At 35.1% G+C, this 20,303-nt stretch overlaps 1 long non-coding RNA gene across 1 annotated transcript; it reads right to left on the bottom strand.

Annotated features, from left to right (window-relative positions):
- Positions 1-15,458, bottom strand: LOC121257118. Its single transcript, XR_005939154.1, has 3 exons — positions 15,329-15,458; positions 4,300-4,305; positions 1-15 (listed from the first exon to the last, which is right to left on the bottom strand). It is a non-coding gene; the product is annotated as an uncharacterized LOC121257118 (long non-coding RNA).
- Positions 15,459-20,303: the final 4,845 nt, after the last annotated feature.

Below are 20,303 nucleotides of genomic sequence, written 5' to 3'. Positions count from 1 at the left end.
CCTCTCTCTCTCTCTCTCCAGATCCAAAACACCGCCCCACATCTCCTTTTCAACTCGCGCCACCATCTAGCTCTGGTAGGGGTAGAGGTGTCAAATCATATCAATAAGTCGTGTTCTTGTCATGTTAAGACATGTATATTATACTTAATGGGTCAACCCAACCATTAAGGATTTTGTGTCAAAATCTCAAACCCTAACATGACCCATTAAGATAACGAATTGAAACGACATGACCTGTTCTAACCCATTACTAAATACGAAATAGATTGGCATGATATGACACAACACGACTCAACCTGTCTCAACCCGTTTACATTAATGAGTTGAACAAACCCGTTTCAACCCGTTTGACTTGATTGATTTTATATAAATATTAAAATATAAATAATATCTATAAAAAAATAAAAAAAAAATTAACTACAAGTCTAAAATTATAGTTCAAACAATAAAAATACCAACATTAAAATCCTAACACTACAAAATATGATAAACACACAATTACACAAATATGATAAACACATATTGTAATAATATTAAAGTTACAATCCCGAATATGTTAAACACACACTGTAAAATATTAATGTTACAATCTTAAGTCTAAGGGTATAAATGTAAATTCTACTTTCTTAACGGTTTATAACGGGTTGACCTATTAGTAACTCGTTAAACAATCATTTCTTAATAGGTCAACTCATTTTTACTCGAACCCGTTAAGGCCAAACCCAAACCTGCCTTTACCGTGTCGTCTTTGTTTTGGAATAGTGGATTACGTCACATATTGCCACCCCTAGATAGGGGTAGATCTCTTTCCTCTCTCTCCCCCTTATCTCCTTGTCGTCTTCTTATACCCTCTACTCTCCCATCGTCGTTTGCACTTTTGTTTTGTTTTGCTCCATCGTGTCTTGCATGACCATCGCAACCCCCCATCACCACCTTGGCGGTGCCTGACTCTTGCCGCTGTCACGTCGACCCAAGCACGGCTGTCGCAAGGTGACTTGCACCACCAAGCCGATTGGCCGACGCTTTGGCCCTTTGGTTCCTCCATCAAAACTCACGCCCAGCCTAGTTGAACTTCTCATAGCAACGCCACCGGGAGCCTCACCACCAAAGCAACCCCAGCACTGAGAACTAGGGGTGTAAATTAAAATTGGAAAACCAGAAAACCAGTCTGGACCGGACCGGTTAGACTGGTTTTGAACCAGTCAGGTTCGGGACTGGTTCTTGTAGTGTCCAAACTGGTTGGAAATGGTCCGGTTCCAGTTTAAAATATATATAAAATTTAATATTTTATATATAAGTTTTATATATAATATATAATTATATGTGAAACTTTTATATTTAATATATATAATTATATATATATTATATATAACCCACAGCTTTATCACCCAAAGTTAGCAACAAGCGGAATGAGCAAAAGATAGCAATAGAGAAGAGAAGAGGAGAAGCATGCACAGTTTAATAGCAGGCGGTAAAACTATCCATATGCATGTATACAATAATCAATGAAAATAAATGGATACAAAATTAATTGTATTAAAATATAAGCTTAGTAAAACTAATTACAAAGCTTTAAAGCAGGTAGTACAGATTTGTACTTACAAGGTTAAGCAAGGTGAAAATGGGTGAGAGCAATCTTTAGAGAAATGGAGATAGAAGGCAGAATGAGCTCTCCCTAATTCCGAAGCCGGGTCCTCCTTTTATAGATCAAGGAGTTCATGTTTTACAATAATTAAAGTGAAACAGTAAAAGTAAACCGTGAGTGAACAGTTATGGATACTTTTTAATCATGTGAAAGTATCATCATTATGTCTTCAACGTTGATTGCGGAGCATCTGCTTTAGGCATAAAGTGATGAGAATACGACAAAGGCGGCTAGTCAGTCTTTTGAGACGGCATCTTTCTTCTGTGATAAAAGTAGACTTAATCAGTCCAGGGGACGGTTGTCTTCTTCTGCCTATGGTGATGATGGATCAATCGTCGTTGGATAACCTTGGGGTTCCTTCTGAGTCATGTCCAAAAAGTATTAGAATAGGGAACTGGTACTGAAGCTTCTGAAGATGCTTCTGATTGTGAGTCATTAGAATTATCATTTTTATGAGACTTTTGTAGAGATATTTTGAGCAGTTAGATTAAATCCTTTTTATTAAGTCCTTCTAGAACATTTGCTTTCTTTTTGGACTTAGAGGATTTCTTAGCAGAGGATGAACTTGTGGTTTGTCCTCTTTGCGACTTAGTTGGTAAAGCAGGGACCTGGATTTGAGGATATCCAGTGGAAACAGGGGATCCATGTGTAATAGCAAGGAATTCCTTTGTATTCTGCAGATCAGGTGCAGTCTGTGGGAAATCTCTTATAACATAGTCAATTATGTTTTGGGTATAGGGATACCTATCCCACCATTTTGTAAAGTAGTGCCGGACTAGAATATCGTCGCTCCTCTGATAATTCCATTTCATGATCCATGGAACTTTGTATTGCCTGCAAAAATGAAGGCAATAGGGGAATTTGGCCATATAGCGATCCAGCTTAGTAGTAACAGCATTAGCATAAGACTTGAAAGCCTTTGCTAGGGTATCAGGAAAGTTCTCAGGAAGTATACCATAAAGATTCCACCATGAAAGGAACCATAGTGGTAGTTTTCCTTTAAACTTTTTATCAAAATTGAGAAACCAGAAATGACTCATATCTGGGACTTGGAAGAACATGAAACGGTTCCAAGCATTGATATAGTCATAATAACTGTAGGACTAGTCAGTGGCACAAAGTCTTTTGGGAGTGAAGGGATTAGTTCCCCATTGTTCTTCTGTTAAGACTTGAAGGATGTACGCACTGTAGTAAATCAATTTTGTTTTATCAGTCTTATCATAAATGGGTTTTATGATAGTGGAATTAGTGAGCACTAAGATGCTTGAATAAAATTGGAGATTTTTGGAGGGATTCTCCGGAATCTTGTGAAAACCAGGGGGAAAATAGGAGGAAGCAATTTTGAATGGATCTGTATTCATAGTTCTACTAGGTTCTATGTAAAACAGATTGGTTGAATGCATTTTTTTGGATATAATCAGTCTTAGATCGAGGGATCAAGAACTGAGTGGAAGCAGTTTTTGACACGATTGCCTTGGCATAGGGGTCAAAAGCAATAGCAACTGTGGAAGCAAAGGTAGCAGGTTGGATAACCTTACCAAGAGGGGTAAACCTATTGGCAATTTCCAGTGAGGAAGCAGGCTCATTTTTTATGAGCTTTTGGCTGGGAATTGGGAGAGGTGGAGCATTGGTCTATTTTTCTTTTCCTTTTTCTTACTCATTATTGGGTGTCTACAAGAATTCACGGGTAAGGAAACCAGGAACATAATTATTAGTGCCTTTGATAAATTCAATGTCAAAATCAAAAACACTTAAAATAACTTGACATCGTGCAAAAATATGTTTTGATGCAATGTTTTCAACATCTTTTTCTAATACATACTTAGCATTTTTGCAATCAATCCTTAATAGGAATTTCTTATTAAGTAGATCACTTTAGAATTTAGAAATACATAGTACTATAGATAAAATTTCTTTTTTAATAGTACTATATTTTTCCTGTGCAGAATTCCAGACTCCGGAATAGAAGTGAACTATTTGTTCAGAAAAGCTTGATGAAACAGTTTGTTTCAGAATGCCACCATAACCAATGTCCGAGGTATCTGTTTCAACAATTTTGAAGGAATCAGAAGTAGGAATACCAAGGCACATGAGAATTTTGACATGTGCTTTGATTTTCCTTACTAGAACAATGTGAATTTCTGACCAAGGGGGAGGGTTTTGTAGAAACCTTTTGAATAAAGGTCGACACTGTTTCTTCATATCTTGGTAAAAATTAGCAATATAATTGAAAGATCCTAAGAACTTCTGCAATTGTTTTTTGTCTGTGATGACATCAGGGAATTTATCAGCAAATTCAATGGCCCTTTGAATGGGTCTGATTTTGCCTTCAGAAATATCATAACCAAGGAATCTGATCTTGGTTTGGAATAATTTGATCTTTTTTGCAGAAACAACAAGACCATTTAATCTAATGATGTCAAGAAACGAATTCAAATATTTCCAGTGATCATCAATAGACTAGGAGAAAACAAGGACATCGTCAATGTAGACAATAGTGAAATGGGTGAACGAATTAAAAATGATGTTCATGATATTTTGGAATTCACTAGGGGCATTTTTTAGATCAAAGGGCATCACGTTCTACTCGTAGTGTCCAAAATGGGTATTAAAGGCAGTCTTATACCTATCTGACTCAGCTATCTAGATTTGACATAATCCTGATTTTAGGTCAAATTTGGAGAAGACAACAACATTGCTTAACTTATGAATCAAGTCATTTTTATCGGGAATAGGGTATCTAATCCACTCCAAGACTTTATTCATAGGTTTTTAGTTGATAATTAGACAGAGTGTTCCTCTCTCTAGTTCAACATTTTTCTAGACATAGAAGGTAGCACAAGACCAAGGGGACTTGCTATGTCTAATTATCCATTTCTTAAGAAGATCAGCAATTTCAAATTGGCAAAATTCTAAAGTCTGGCTATTCACTTGAATAGGTCGGGCTTTAGTGGAAATATTTTTCTCGTCAAAATTTTTGATATATGGAAGAGTAACGACATGTTTCTTCCTATACCAAAAAGCATTGGATAAATCAGAACAAACATTTGTTAAAATCGGTAATTTTTTAAATCAATAAATCATTGGATAATTGTTCTGAAATCTTCTTATATTTGATTTCCTGTTGGAGGAAATTCAAATGTTTGGTTTTTGCAGAAAGTAAAGATTTCAATCCTTTATCCATGTCAATCTCAAAACGAGAAGCAAATTTGAACTTAACTTTTTGACCAAAAGGGTCAGTAGTAATACCATTGTTTTCAGTCAAAAAAGGATATAAAGAGGAAATGAAGGGAATCCCTAAAATTACTTTGTCAGACATATTAACAGAAGGGATTTTAAAACAGACATTATCTTGGCAAACATGAGCATTGTTGAGCTCATAGTTGATCTTCATCTGAGATCCATTTGCCGAGAATGACCTCTTAGTGGATTTCTCAAAGTATCTGCTAGGGATTAATTCTTCTTGAACATAATTCAAGTCTGATCTAGAATCAATCGTGGCAACTACAGAGAATTGAAAGTCTCGAGAAACAACAATAGTAACTCGTGAAAACCATTTAGGAGGAATAATATGACGGATCAAACATATATGATTATTACCAGTCTTGTCATTTTGACTAGAATTAGATTCATTAGTTTGTTCATTGTCAGAAGGAACATCTTGATCAAGTTGTTTGTCAATTTTAAAACACAAAAAATCTTGTTCAAGATTTCATTTTCAGATTTGAGATTGTTAATCTCAGATCTAAGTTCAATGATTTCTTTTTTAACAGAATTTATTTCGTGTTGTAAATCAGCAATAGAAACATCTTTGAGTTTTTTTCTTTTGAAATCTCTCCAAGGTGTCTTGGAAACTAATTCTTTGCTTGGCAGTCTCTAGTTCTTGACGAACCATAGTCTTTTTGGGTTTAAGAAGATATTCTTCTTTAAGCTCAAGATTTGTGATTTATGAAATTAGGGTTAATAAAAGATTTTCTTGTTCTTCAGCTTTGGTTAAAACATTTACTGTTTTACTCAAAGTTTTGCAGCAAGAATCATTGTAGTTGCAAGCAAGCTTAATACTAGAAGAATCTAGAGATTCAGTTTCTGAGTGATATTCTGAATCAATAGAACTGATCTCTTGGATATCAGATGATGAAAATGATCCTGTTTCTAGGAGTCAAAACAGTTCTTTTTTATCATTGTTATCGATATTCAATTGGTTAAGATTCTTTTTCAACTTATTGGGCTTCTTGAGACATTTATTAGCAAAATGTTCAGATCTGCCACAGTTGAAACATTTTTCTTTTGAAGAATTTTGAAAAATCTTTTTCTTAGAAAATGGTTTTTTAGATTTTTTCTTATAAAAATCATCACAAGGTTTTCTCCTTGTTGTACCATCCTGAGGTTTAGAAAACTTAGTAGAATATTTATGCTTTCTTTTAGATGGAGCAATAGAAGAAATGTCAAATTGTTCACAAAAAGTTATCATTTCATATTTGGCTTTCTTACTATTTTTTATCTGTTCTCGAAGTATTCTTTAATCATTGCACATACTAATACCAAGTTTCTTTATTATGCTGAAAATATCACCATAGGTGTAATTCTCGTAATTAAGAAATTCCGAGATATCAGTAAGTTCTTCCTTTACTTTATAGGCAAATAAACGGGGTAGACCATCAATAAATTTCTCCTTCCAGTAAAGCTTCTGGCTATCATCCTGAAGCATTACTCTGGAAATGAAAACATCTTGATGCCATTTATAATCTTATATCTGATGACATCAAAGATTATTCAACTAATCGCTGACGCGATTAGTGATATTAGATGGTGTGCCAATAAAATGTTTTAAAATAGTGTAAATCAAAGTGTTGATTCCATCAGGATGTGTCATCCCAATTGTGTCATAAAAAATAGGTAAACCTTCATCAGTATGCTTGACAGCATTCTGAATGGTTTCCTTCATGTCAGTTGTGAGATGTTTGTCCCACCAATGACATAGTACACCAGAAAACACTTGGGTTAAAATTAAAACAATATCAGGCTGCCTGATATTATTGTTAATATAAGCATTTGTAACCATAGACATTTTACTCATGGTATTGAGGATATCTTGTTCAGATAATCCGTCAATGTTCTATTCATAAACTTTGTCTGCTGAGTAAGAAGATTAGTTTTGAAAAACTTTTTCTTCAAATTGCAAATCGGGAGGAGTAGGCCTAGAATACCAGTTCTTTTTGAGACTCATTAGTTTGGGTCCTTTTGAAGAAAATCTGGCAATATTAGGTTTAAAATCAAAATCTTGAAAATTCTTTTCAAGTAAATCAATATCTTAGATGAATCATCATCGGATGATCCTTCTGTGGTTTCTACCAGAACTTCCTCTTTTCTTGTGCTCGTTAGAGTACTGGTAGAGGGTTGTTCTTTTTTCCGATCAGCTAACATTTGATCAATCTTATCAAGAGTCATAGCTTGGGGATTTTGGAAATCAATTTTAGGCCGACTTGACAGTAAGATTATCAAAGGTTGTTCAATACTTTGCAAATTTTTCTTGGGCTGATCTTTGGGAGGAACCAAAGGATTTTCTATTTTGAAAATAGGATTTGAAGTAAAGATAGGCTTTTCAACCTTTTATTCAATCCAATCTAAATGTCTTCCGATCGTATAAAGAGAAAGATTTACAAAGTTATGCTGTTGAATAACCTTTTTTGTTTCTTTTAGAATCTTGTCATTCTCAGGATCCTTGAAAACAGTGTCGAGGATTTTGAAAAGGGAAGCAGTTACTTCAGATCCTTTATAGGAAATAAGTACTGTCTCTAAAGGCGGATGGCCGGATTGAACTACTATTTTACCTTCTTCCTTGAAAAAATCAGTTTTGACAACAATTAAAGTATTTTTAGAAACATAATAGTTTTCAACAAAATCAAAGAAGAGAATATGTTTTTGAAGCTTATTCATTTCTTCTATCCATTTACGTTTGACACGTAATTTTTCAACAGGAGAAAATTTTACATGATAGGCTTTAAGCTTATCACGATTTTCTATTGAGCTGTATTCATTCACAAGGGTAACTAAATCAAACTCAAAAAGTTTGTTTAAAACAGTTAGACTGTGATGAATAGAGGCTACCATATCTGAAGTTGTGGGTGATAAAGATGAATTATCTTCTTCTTTATTAGCTTCTTTATTTACGGATTTTTATCCTTAGAGGATTCAGCATCCTTGGATGAATAAAAAGCAAAGGTGACCTAAGAGGATATTACCCTGCCAAGGTATAAAAAGGCATTGTCACTATCACCATTCCAAAGAATCTAAAAATGACAATGTTAGGGTGCATACCAAATGTGCACTTCAAATATTTACATTAATGCAAATGATTTTTTTTATTTTTTTAAGCATTTTTTAAACATCTTTAACCATTAAGAAAAAAATAAAAATAAAAAAAATTCATTAATGGTCAATTCCTTAACTATTAAGAAAAATGAGTGAACCCATTTTATGTGTCATACTAGCATTTTTTATCTAGAAACCATGTTGGGTTGGTATCCTAACAAGGCACAAAAAGACCTTGTCAGGCTATGACCTACTAAGATACTTGTGGACCTTACTTGAATGACCTTTTAGAACCTCACCGAGGCTCAATAGCTCTTGTGAGGCTAGTACCTTACTAGGGCACAAAAGATCTTGTTAGGCTAGTACACAACCAAAGTGCATAAAGAACTTTGCTAGGGCACCAAAGACCCTGTTGGGCCTATACCTTGTATAAATGTAAAAGTTTGGCTAGGATTAGGTGACTAAGTTGATAAGTTTGATAGAATTAGGTGACTAAAATGATAGATTTTATCCTATCATTAAGTTGGAAATTTTGGATAAATGTAAATTATTTATTGACTTTATTTATAACAATATTAAATTTATCTAGAAGATATTAGAGGTTGTTAGATAAGTCATAAGTGGAAAAATTGAATCCTAAGGAATCTACACTTATCCAGAGAAGAGGTTGATCTTAAATATGTTACTGCAGTGAAGAGTTATCACGAAATGTCAGCATTCCATCAAGAGACGACTTCACGACCGTCAATAGAATCCTATTGAAACTAAAACTGATTTCAGATTATTTATTTAAGGATCCTACTGGTTATGATCTATAGAGATTTAGATCTGCATATTTTCTAAAGCACTTTTCAGTATATATTTCGGTGAGAAAATTCCTTAGAGAATTTTCATTCTGTTTCTCTCAGAGAATGGTACTTGAGTGTGAGATCTAGAGTTTTATCTCTCTTGTTGAGTGCATGCAAACTCCGTGTCGGAGTTGAGATGATTGAGTTCAGCCACTGGAGTTTTAGGAGGGAAGCCAATAGTTTGAAGATCGCCAGAGTTTTTGGCTACTACTGCGATAGAAAACAAATGGATCATTTGTTTGGTCAAGTAAGAGAGTCAAGTTACGAAAGTTTTATAATTGTGATTTACTTGTAATTATTTTCAAATAATAAGATTGAATTTCCTGAATTTGGTTGCCCTGCTGGGTTTTACCTTTGAGAAGTTCTTCAAAGGATTTCCCTTCGTAATCAAAATTGGTGTTACATACTTTGTTTATTTTATGTATTTGATTGTTTATCAAATTAAATTGCATGCTTGAAGACTAACCAATTTCTTGAGTGAATTGGTAGATATTTTCGCTACGTTACAAGGGTACTTAGGTAATTTCAATTGACATCAGAGAGTGGTTTACTCATTCGAGTGTGATCTGTGTCTCCCTGTAGATCATGTCGTCGTTATATGTCCCACCACACTTTGATAGGGAAAACTATACTTATTGAAAAGTTTCTATGAAGGCTTTTCTCAAATCATTGGATGAGCGAGTTTGGCATGCAGTTGAGCAAGGATGGACTAAGCCCGAGACTGCTATTGATGCATGGACAAAAAATGAGATTAACAACTGTAATTGGAATAGCAATGGACTTAATGCTATATTTTTGGCAGTTTCTCTTGAAGAACTTAAGAGAGTTTCCATGTGTGAGGTGGCCAAAGAAACTTAGGATATCTTAGAAGTCACACATAAGGGAACCAAAGTCGTAAAAAATTCCAAATTGCAATTACTAACCTCAAAGTTTGAGGAAATTAGAATGTTGGAAGATAAAAACTTTAATGTTTTTTATGAAAATTTTAAGAATCCTACTGGTTAGGATCTGCAGAGATTCAGATCTGCATATTTTCTAAAGTACTTTTCAGTGCATATTTTGGTAAGAAAATTCCTTAGAGAATTTTCATATTATTTCTCTCAGAGAGTGGTACTTGAGTGTGAGATCTAGTGTTTTATCTCTCTTGTTGAGTGCGTGCATATTCCGTGTCAGAGTTGAGGTGATCAAGTTCAGCCACTGGAGTTCCAGGAGGGAAGTCAATAGTTTGAAGATCGCCAAAGTTTCTGGCTACTACTGTGAAAGAAGACAAATGGGTCATTTGTCTAGTCAAGTTACGAAAGTTTTGTAATTTGTGATTTACTTGTAATTAATTTTCAAATACTAAGATTGACTTTCTTAGGTTTGGCTGCCCCGTAGGGTTTTACCTTTGAGGAGTTCTTCAAAAGGTTTCCTTTCATAACCAAAATTGGTGTTACGCACTTTATTTATTTTATGTATTTGATTGTTTATCAAATTAATTGCGTGTTTCACGACTAACAAATTTCTTGAGTGAATTGGTAGATATTTCTGCTGGGTTATAGGGGTACTTGGGTAATTTTACCTTGAAAGGCACAAAGACTTCATTCTAGCTCATACTCCAACAAGGTACAGAAAACACCTTAATTTTGGCTTGTAATCCTGCAAGGCAAAAAGTGACCTCGCTCAATTAGCACCAATAAGAGATGAAAAGATCTTGCGCGAGCTAATATCTTAACAAGGCAACAAAGACCTTGCTCGGAAGGTATTACCCCGATAAGGCACCAAAATCCATGCTCAAGCTAAAACTTCAGCAAGGCATCATAGACCTTGCACGAGCCAATACTCTCACAAGGCACCGAAATATATTACTTAGGCTAACACCAACAAGGCCTCAAAAGACCTAGCTCAAATCCCACACCCGACAAGCATCAAAAGAGCTTGCTTGCTTTGACTAGCCCCTTTCAAGGATCAAAGGACATCACTTGAAACCAACGAGCTTAACAAAAGAAGTAAGGCCTTACTCATGCTTGAAAGAAAGCTAATTAATGGTATCTTTCAGCATAATCATTTCTTATTGAGATTGCCTATGAACACTCCTAACTAGTTGCAAGCATGATAAAATGCAGAGCTACGCACTTGAGCGGTTGACCTTTGTAATACATAATAGACACTCCAACACGATCCTCATGTCCAATCATTTTGATCAATCGACCATGGGAATAGGAGAAAATTATGTAGATAAAGTTATCCATTGGTCCCACTCACAAAACCCATGAAATAAAGTTAATCATTCAACTCTTATAGGACTAATGAGAAGTAGGAAGAGAATTGGTAGATGACAATATAAACTTAGTTCTTCAGGAGCTCAATCTCATTCTCTTTAATTTTTTTTTATCATACAAATAATCATCAGGACACCCCTTTATAGCATAGGAGGATAAGGAATATGAGAGATAATACATGAATTAATGAGATGCTTTGATAAATTTAAGAATTTGAAGAGTTGGTACATGAATGGAAATTCTAAGAGTCGGTACATGAATGGGCTAGAATTCTAAGAGGTGGAAACCAAATGGTCATCCACTAAATTCATGCATGCATTTATAACAATTCCCCTTAGATGACCATACACAAAGAACATACCTCATTAAAACCTTACAACAGAAAAACCTGATGGAAAAAAAACCAACAATGAAAGGAAAAAAAAGTACAATATTCTTGTGTACCTTGGAGTACTTTAGGATTGTCTCGTTAAATCCTTGCAAGGAAAAATTTAGTGGAAAAAAACGTTAGTGAAGGAAAAAATTACAATCCATATGATCATTTTCTTCACCTTAAATGTATGTATAGCTTCAATCGTTTATGATAAAATATCCTTGTGTCGATGCATTTCAATTTTGTGTACCAACTTTTTAAATACTGCAGTTGGTAATGTTTTAGTTAATAGATCTGTCAAATTATCACATGATCATATTTGCTTGAAATGAATATTACTGCTCTTCTGAAGCTCATGTGTATGAAAGAATTTTGACGAAATATGCTTGGTTCTATAACCTTTGATATAGCCTTCTTTGATTTGTGTGATACAAGCATCATTATCTTCATATAATATTATTGGACTATCTTTGATTGTGGATACCGCACTTTTCTCGAATGTGTTGAATTATTGATCTTAACCAAATAAAGTTTTGGCTTACTTCTTGAATTGCAATAATTTATGAGTGGTTGAAAGAAGTAGTAACTAATATTTGCTTAACATATCTCCATGAAATAGCTATACTACCACAAGTGAACAAGTATCTTGTTTGTGTTATTCTTTTACGCTGATCGAAAAGGTAACTCGAGTCTGCATAACAAACTAAGTGAGAATTTGATCCTTTTGGATCAAACAATCTCATGTTAACAGTTCCACGAAGGTAGCGTAGAATATATTTGACTTCATTCCAATGCATTTTAGTTTGTGCAGAACTATATCTTACAAGTAAGATAACTTGGAAATATAATATTTGGTTATATGCAATTTGCAAGATACATCAAAGTACTAATTGCACTTAGATATGGCACTTGGAGACCAAGAATTTCTTCACCATCTTTTTAAAGCAAAATGGATCATTTTTCACATCAAGTGATCGAACAATCATTGAAGTACTTAAATGATGAGCATTGTCTATGTAAAAGTGCTTCATAACATTTTCTGTATATGTTGACTGATGGATAATAATTTCATTTGAAAAATGCTCAATTTGCAGATCAGGCCAAAATTTTGTTTTTCCAAGTTCTTTCAGTTCAAACTCATTTTTTAAAATAATTTATGATTTTTATGAGCTCTTCTGGAGTTCCAACAAGATTTAAATCATCTATATACACCGCAACAATAGTAAATTCAGAATTTGACTTTTTGATGACAACACGTGAGCGAATTGGATTATTTTGATATCTTTCTTTTATTAAACATTCACTGAGACGATTGTATCACATGCCTATGGATTGCTTTGATCCATATAAAGGTCTTTATAGTTTGAAAGGATAAATACTTTGGAATTTTGAGTTACATGCTTCAGGCATTTTATATAAATATATTGTAACCACATTCATTAAACACATATCCAAACATTTAATAGATGTTGTGTCTGTTCTTCGCCGTCTCTTTGTGGACTAGTCAGCCTCGTCCAATCGTCTGGGCGCAAGTTCACGATATCCTGATATATCATCTACCATTCTGGGAGGAATGGTAGTTAGGACTATCAAATGAGACTTGTTTATAAATCTCAGCAAGTGAACTGTAACAACCTGATCTTATATTTTTTCAGGGATAAATTACGGATAATTTTGTTAAACTCAATAAATGAGTTAAAGCCCATTAGAGAATTTATTGGATAGATTTTTTTTTTTAAATTAAGGCTCCATTTATTATTATTATTATTATTATTATTTTCTCTCCAAGCTCATGAGTTCTTTTCATAATAAAACTCCTCCCTACCGGATTTTCTTCTATGAATTTCAAACAATCCACTCACATGCACATTCACGTCTCTTTTTATCTAGGGTTTTCTTTTGGGTTCTCAATCATACATATATATATATATATATGTATGTATGGTAAACTCACCAAAATTGCAAGCCGCACTCCCCAAGTCCTCCACCGTGAGTCTTCCATTCACGCATCAAATCACTACATGCACGGCTTCATCGCATCCGTTTCCTCTGCATGCACATCTAGTCATCTCACTTGTTGCACGTCTCTTTCCCTAGGTTTTATTTTGAACGTTCTCTATCACCTATATATATATATGTATGTATATACAATTTGATCTCCTCAATGTCGCACCACCTTAAGGTAGTTCCATTCCAAGCTGCAGACCGAGAACCTTTTCGAGCCACTGCCTAGCCCACACCCTGTAAGCCATAAGCACACACCCTTCCTCCACCGTGAGCCTCTTCCTCCAAGTCGTTCCTCCCGTTGCCTTTCACCTCGACACCAGATAAGCCACTCAACCAGCGAGTCCGTCACCGAGAGTGTCTCCGTTTTATCCACCTCCAAATACACAACCAACGCTCACCGTAGAGCAAACACGAGACCACCGCACAATCACACACACAGTAGTACACCAAGAACCACCAGCTTTCCCACCCACAGCAACCATAGCTCTCCCTCTCCACCCTCGAAAGCAGCCCAAACATAGTAGCCACCATCATCATCTTCCGTGGAAAGTAGAAACTGGAGCTGCTCTGTTTTAAAGCCATCGAGACAGAGCATCCTCGCCCAAATCGAGAGCCATGTTTTGCCACAGTTGTGCAGCAACGCCACCGTCAGCAGCAACAGATGATGCCGGAGATCAAGCCTCCACCACCTAGTGACGCCCAAAGCCACTGCCGAAGCCCCATGCACACTGCGTGGTGCGTAAACTTTCTCTCCGTTCTCTCTCACTCATTCTCTCTCTCGACGTCGCACTACCCTGCCTAAAGGAACCCAGTCGTGCCACCTTGGCTCCCAGCCGCTTGAGCCGTAGTACCATGCAGCTACTCCCCTCGGTGAGTTTAGTCCCCTGTAAACGCACCCCTCTCTTCCACTCTCCTGATACCCTTTGTTTCTCTACAATTATAAGATGTGTTTTAGGTTTCAGTAGGTTAATTGATACAATTACAAAAATGCCCTTTTGTGTTGTTTTCCCAAAATGCACATGCCCAATATGTTGTTTTTCCAAAAATACCCATGCCTATTTAGGATTAAAAGATGAGAACATTTTAGTGTTAGGAAGGATCTAGGTTTAGGAAATATAGATTGTAGTTTAGGTTTTAAATAAAGTCACAGGTTTAATTAGAAATTTATGAAAATTGTGTTAATTTTTATAGGCGACGAACTACGCGCTGAAAATAATGGATTAGCGTTGCAAGATAAGTAGCATGATCATACCCTTACATGTATGTACGATAAACTGCTTGTCTTTTTATAAAAAATATAATGCATATATGCCCTTCATTGGAAGCCCCTTTTTACGTACCTAAATCATGATTTTATGTGAGAGTTATTTCATAAAAAATTCTTCTATATACAGTCGCGATAGGCAATCGGTGCGCAGTCGCTGATCCCATGTCAGATTAAAAAAAAAAACAATAGAAGCAGAAAATGAAAAGGAGCCCGCCAGAAACTGAAATCGTAAAGAAAGAAATGAAAAACTCACTGAAGTAGAGCTCCGCATCATCTGGGTCTGCATCTTCCCGCTCGTATGGCGTCTGGGTTTTCTTTCAGTTGCGTGTAATGGTTTTGCAGTCGTCGTCTTCATGTGTAATGGTTGCCCAGTTGTTGACTTCCTTCTCATCTGATCTGGGAGATTGAGCTACCCACATTGCTTCTGAGTCATCTTGTTCGTCTAGGATCGTGGGTCTCCATTTTCATGAGTATTTTCGTGTGGGTCTTTTATTTGGATCTCCATTGGTAAAGTATTTTCTTTTTCTTTTCTCAGTCTACATTTCGTGAACTGCTTCTTCTTGTCAATGGATATTCGCTTTGGTCGGCCTCATACCTCTGTTTAGGAAAAAAAACTGCTGCAAATAATCTCATTTCTCTTATTATTATTTTCTTTTTCGTGTGCTCCTGAGACAAAACCCATAACTTTTCTGTGTAGTTTTGTAGGATTAGTTACCGGGTATTGTTTTAGTTCTTGTTTCTTCCCCTTTTTTCGCCATTTTATTCACGTTCCCTTATCTGGGTCTCTATAGTTCTTTTTGCATCATTTGAGCCAAAATGTACTAGTCTGCTTGGCTTTTGTCGAAGAAATAGAGATTTCTAGAAGCTTGTTTTGTGCATATGTGCGTGATACTGAACAGGAGGGAGAATCAGCCATTGTCGGCGTGTCTAGCCGCAATAGGACAAGGTCTTTTGATTCATAATTTTGCACCCAGCCCTCATGAACCAACTTGGTGGTCATTTATTTAGAATACGATGAAAACTTATTTTGTTGGATCTTGGGCCATGGCCAAAACTGATTTGCTGATCAGGAAGTAATGAACACAAAATATTGATCTGGGTGACTTTTTCTGAGTTGTGTTTGCTTTCCCAGCTGCTAGATTTCTCCTGTGAAACAAAGTACCAATTATCTAAGGTTGATTTAAGTTGGTTGGCTTCTATATATATTCTTAGAGTCTTTTTCTTCTCAACCCCAGCAAGTTGGATTTCTTCAACATGTTTTATCTCGGACTTTACACGAGGTAGATGTTCAAGTAATTTTTAGGTGAGGTTCATCATCATGTTAATTTTTATTATAAACTTCTTATGATGCACATAACTGCAATACAATATGCTATGTGAATCTTTACCTTTTTTCCTCCCTACTCTTTTAACTTGTAAGGAAAAAAATGTCCTTTTACCTATATAAAAAAAGGAAAATAGATGACTTTGTATAATTCCTGCTACTGAACTACTTATTTTGTGTGCTATTTTAGGCAAATGATCGTTATCTTTCATTCACAAATTTCAGAAGTATTTTCACGCTTAGAGATTCACAGTCCACGACAAGCTTGTGCCCCTCAGTTTTGCTACTCTCAAATGATTCCATTTTATGTCTTTTAAAATGGTGTCATTGTATGTGGTTTCAACCTTGACAACAGCTTTAGTGCATCTTCCATGGATGGCTGATCACATGTCCTGCTCCTTGTATAGAGAAAAGCAACTTCAAAAACTAATTTGACCAGTTAGACCAAATAGATAGTGGTGATATGATTGAGGAGCCAAAATCAGTAGGACTATAGTCCTAGTGATTGTTTTTGTAATTATTTCTGGAAGGAAAAAGCTTGTAGACCTGGTAGATTGAGAAGAAAATTAGTAAATTGTATTGATTATAAATTGCCCAACCATCTATTGTAGTTTTGCACCTCGTTACTTTGGTTGTAGTATTTTATATTCTGTGAAGAGAGACCACCACTTATGGACTTACCATTATGATATGTTTCAAGTCTGCTGGAAATTGATGTGAAAAGAGACCACCAGATTACTTGATTGTTTTTCCAGGAATTGCTTCTCGATGTTCAAGAGCATGCAGAATAGCATGTAATCGATGTGCATATTTCTCTCTTTTCTTTATAGGCATGCATTGTAATTATTCAGCTTTTTGAATGCATTCATCAAACTAACCACATAATTGCCACGTGTGTAATGCCGATATGCATCATCCCAAAGAAAAACTCTTGTTGCACATACACCATATCTATTTATCTATTTTTTTCTTTCATTCCATTTCTTTTCTTTTCTTTTTTCATATCTATTTTGTAACAACATATATATATATATATATATATATATATTTGGACAATTCTTGTCATAAACTGATCAGGTAATCTGGAAGTTGATTCTACAAACATTTTAATTATACAAATGTCTTTACTATCTCAGTCTGTTAACCAACTAAATGCCAAAAAAATGAGCAAACTAAAAATATTAACAAACCTCTAATGGCCAACTATTAGATTGCACTCACTAAACTAATTTATAACACTTAAAACTACAAATTAAGACTAAGATGTAACATAAACCACTACCATTTCACTAAGTAACAACAAAGGAGAATTACAAAACCCCAATAAACCCGGGATAGCACGCGTGAACGCCTTAGGATAGCTTCTCTCTCAAGAAGCACCAACTCTCTCTTCTCGATCTCATCCGCTCTCTTATGGAGCTCAATCTCTCTCTTTTCGACATCACTGAGTCTCTTCTCAAGCACTTTCTCCTTCCTTAACAGTTCATTTTCACTTTCTTGTAGATCCGGCTTTATGTATTGATTAGTATCTACCCACTTGAAATACTTGCAGTATGATAATCCCTCATATTTTGTGCACATATAAAATATGTTAGATGTACGTAATATTAATCAAAATATTAAACATGTTACATTACAAATCCTGTAGTATATAGCTATTTGCGTATTGCCATATAACCCTCTCTGACTTGCAAAGAGAACTACTAACCTTCTGAGCATAACTAAAGCCAATCAAAGTTTACCAAATGAGTCGTTCCACAAGATTCTAGCAAACTCTCACAAGGCATTCTACTGATTCCCCACTTTTTCTACACATGGCATCAAGATAGTAGCCCCCAAAAAAAGCCCGAGATAAAACCTCCATCTGTAGATGATAACACTTGCTGAGAGCCTCCAAAAAAATTCCCACTATATTTTCTCTATGTGATTAGCCACATTAATAGGGAGGGCAAACACGTATAGGAAATATCTACGAAAATTGGATAGAGTACAAGGAAGAGGCACATACTTCCATAAAAAATGAGAAATGAGAAATGACCATAGGTGCAAATAAAACTTAAAATAAAACTACTGAAACTTAAAGAAAGCAGGCCAAGGAGCATTCTCATTAATATAATACTACATAAAAAAGTAAACCCATAAGCTAAAGGGCGGCTATCTTGCTAATAATTTTTTTCTAAATAAGTGGCTATCTTACTAATAAAAATAGATATGCATAAAGGGTTGAACTTTCTAATTTTTTTATAATTGAGTACCGAAAAATCAAACCATATCCCTTTTCTATTAAATAATGTAAAGTTTATTTGCCTACCAACGCAACTAAATGACAATAAAACCAATTTCTCAAACCAGTTATGCAAGATCATATGCATGCCCAGAATCCAGATACAACCAAAACACCCCAAAAAAATATAAAGAAAAACATGAACTATTTTTTCAATCAATTTAGGGATTACCAGGTAAACATTTCTATTTCATGCCAAGTACGTACCCAATCAAGCTATAGGTTAAAAAAACTGTGTAACGGTTTGAAAGTAAACTCACCATTTGAAAGCAAACCAAGCAAACATTGTTGCTCTAATTTAAATGCAAAAAAACCCTATCACTTTAAGAAACGTAGGAAATGAACAGTGCCATAACAAGTAAGTCTAGAAACGCTACCTCCCTCCATCCGGTGATGAAATTCGACTTGTTTGATCTCTCAACTTGTCCCCAATTGTTATGTCATCTACTGCTCCAAACCAAAAAAAAATAAATAAATAACCCGACGGTAAGTCTCTAAACACTCTCGACCAGAGGCACACCATAAAAACCTAACAAACCCAAACCAGTTGTCGCCGGAGATTGTGTACTAACCTTAGTCTTTAAGTTCCCGGTGGATCGAATTAGGGTTTCATCGAATCGACAACGTGATATGAAAATAGAGTCGACAGAGAAGAGAAGAGATAGAGAGAGAGAACGATTGCGTGTGATATCTTCGCTAGTGACTTTGGCTGCTTCTGTTTTCTTCGTTTTGGGGAACCGGCACTTGTTTATTTGTCTTGGGGAGAGAGGTCTTCGTCTTCGAGGGAGAGAAACACTGAGTGTCCCGGCGATGGCGAAATGGAAATCATCTTCGAGGGAGAGAAAAAAAAGAGAGGGAGGGAAACCGAAGAAGGTAGGGTAGATCTGGGGAAATGTTGAAAAGGAACCAAACTAGTTGAAACGGTGCGTTTTTATTTTATCCATGTCAGACCCGTTTGCCTAGCGATTGCACGAGGCGACTGCAGCAAGAGTTTTTCTTTCATAAAATTATTTATGAAATGCATGATTTTATGTGAGAATTATGCATAAAATTATTTATGAAAAGTCATGATTTTATGTGAGAGTTATTTCATAAAATTATTTATGAAATGCATGATTTTATGTGAGAATTATGCATAAAATTATTTATGAAAAGTCATGATTTTATGTGAGAGTTATGCATAAAATTATTTATAAAAAGTCATGATTTTATGTGAGAGTTATTTCATAAAATTATTTATGAAATATATGATTTTATGTGAGAGTTATTTCATAAAATTATTTATGAAATGCTTAATTTTATATGAGAGTTATGCATAAAATTATTTATGAAAAGTCATGATTTTATGTGAGAGTTATTTTATAAAATTATTTATGAAAAGTCATGATTTTATGTGAGAGTTATGCATAAAATTATTTATGAAAAGTCATGAATTTATGTGAGGAAACATGTATCACAATATTTATGAAAGAATGCGATTTCATTCGAAATCTATGATACGATATGACAAGTATGTATGTGATTTCTTTTGAAATATATGAAATGACAAGTATGCAAGTATGATTATGATAAAATATAAACGGCCTATCTTATGATATGAAGACAGTACTTACGTTATGGGCATATTGCATTGCCAGGTCGTGCATGCTAGTAGTGCACCCAGTATGTCTACCTTATATATGGATTCCACAACCCGCGGTCACGGGCGGAATTGGAATCTACTTAGATTCGCTAACCCTAACTCACGGGAGTCAACAGTGGGTAACAGCCTATGATAAGTGAAAGATAAGTTTATGTGCATCTTCATGTTATTTACGCATGTATTTATGAGAATGCACATTTTTTAAGAAACCTTATGTTTATTATGTTTACTGTATGATGTGTTGTTTATTGAATATTCGACTCATTTTTGTATATTTTTATTTTTTTAAACCACCCAGATAATGACATTTATGAGAATGAGACTGCAGGACAGTACTTGA

This window comes from Juglans microcarpa x Juglans regia, chromosome 3S, assembly GCF_004785595.1.
Source record: "Juglans microcarpa x Juglans regia isolate MS1-56 chromosome 3S, Jm3101_v1.0, whole genome shotgun sequence".
In the NCBI taxonomy this organism is placed as follows: Eukaryota; Viridiplantae; Streptophyta; class Magnoliopsida; order Fagales; family Juglandaceae; genus Juglans; species Juglans microcarpa x Juglans regia.
The sequence above is the reverse complement of the archived record's forward strand: the minus strand, read 5'-3'. Positions and strand labels throughout refer to the sequence as shown.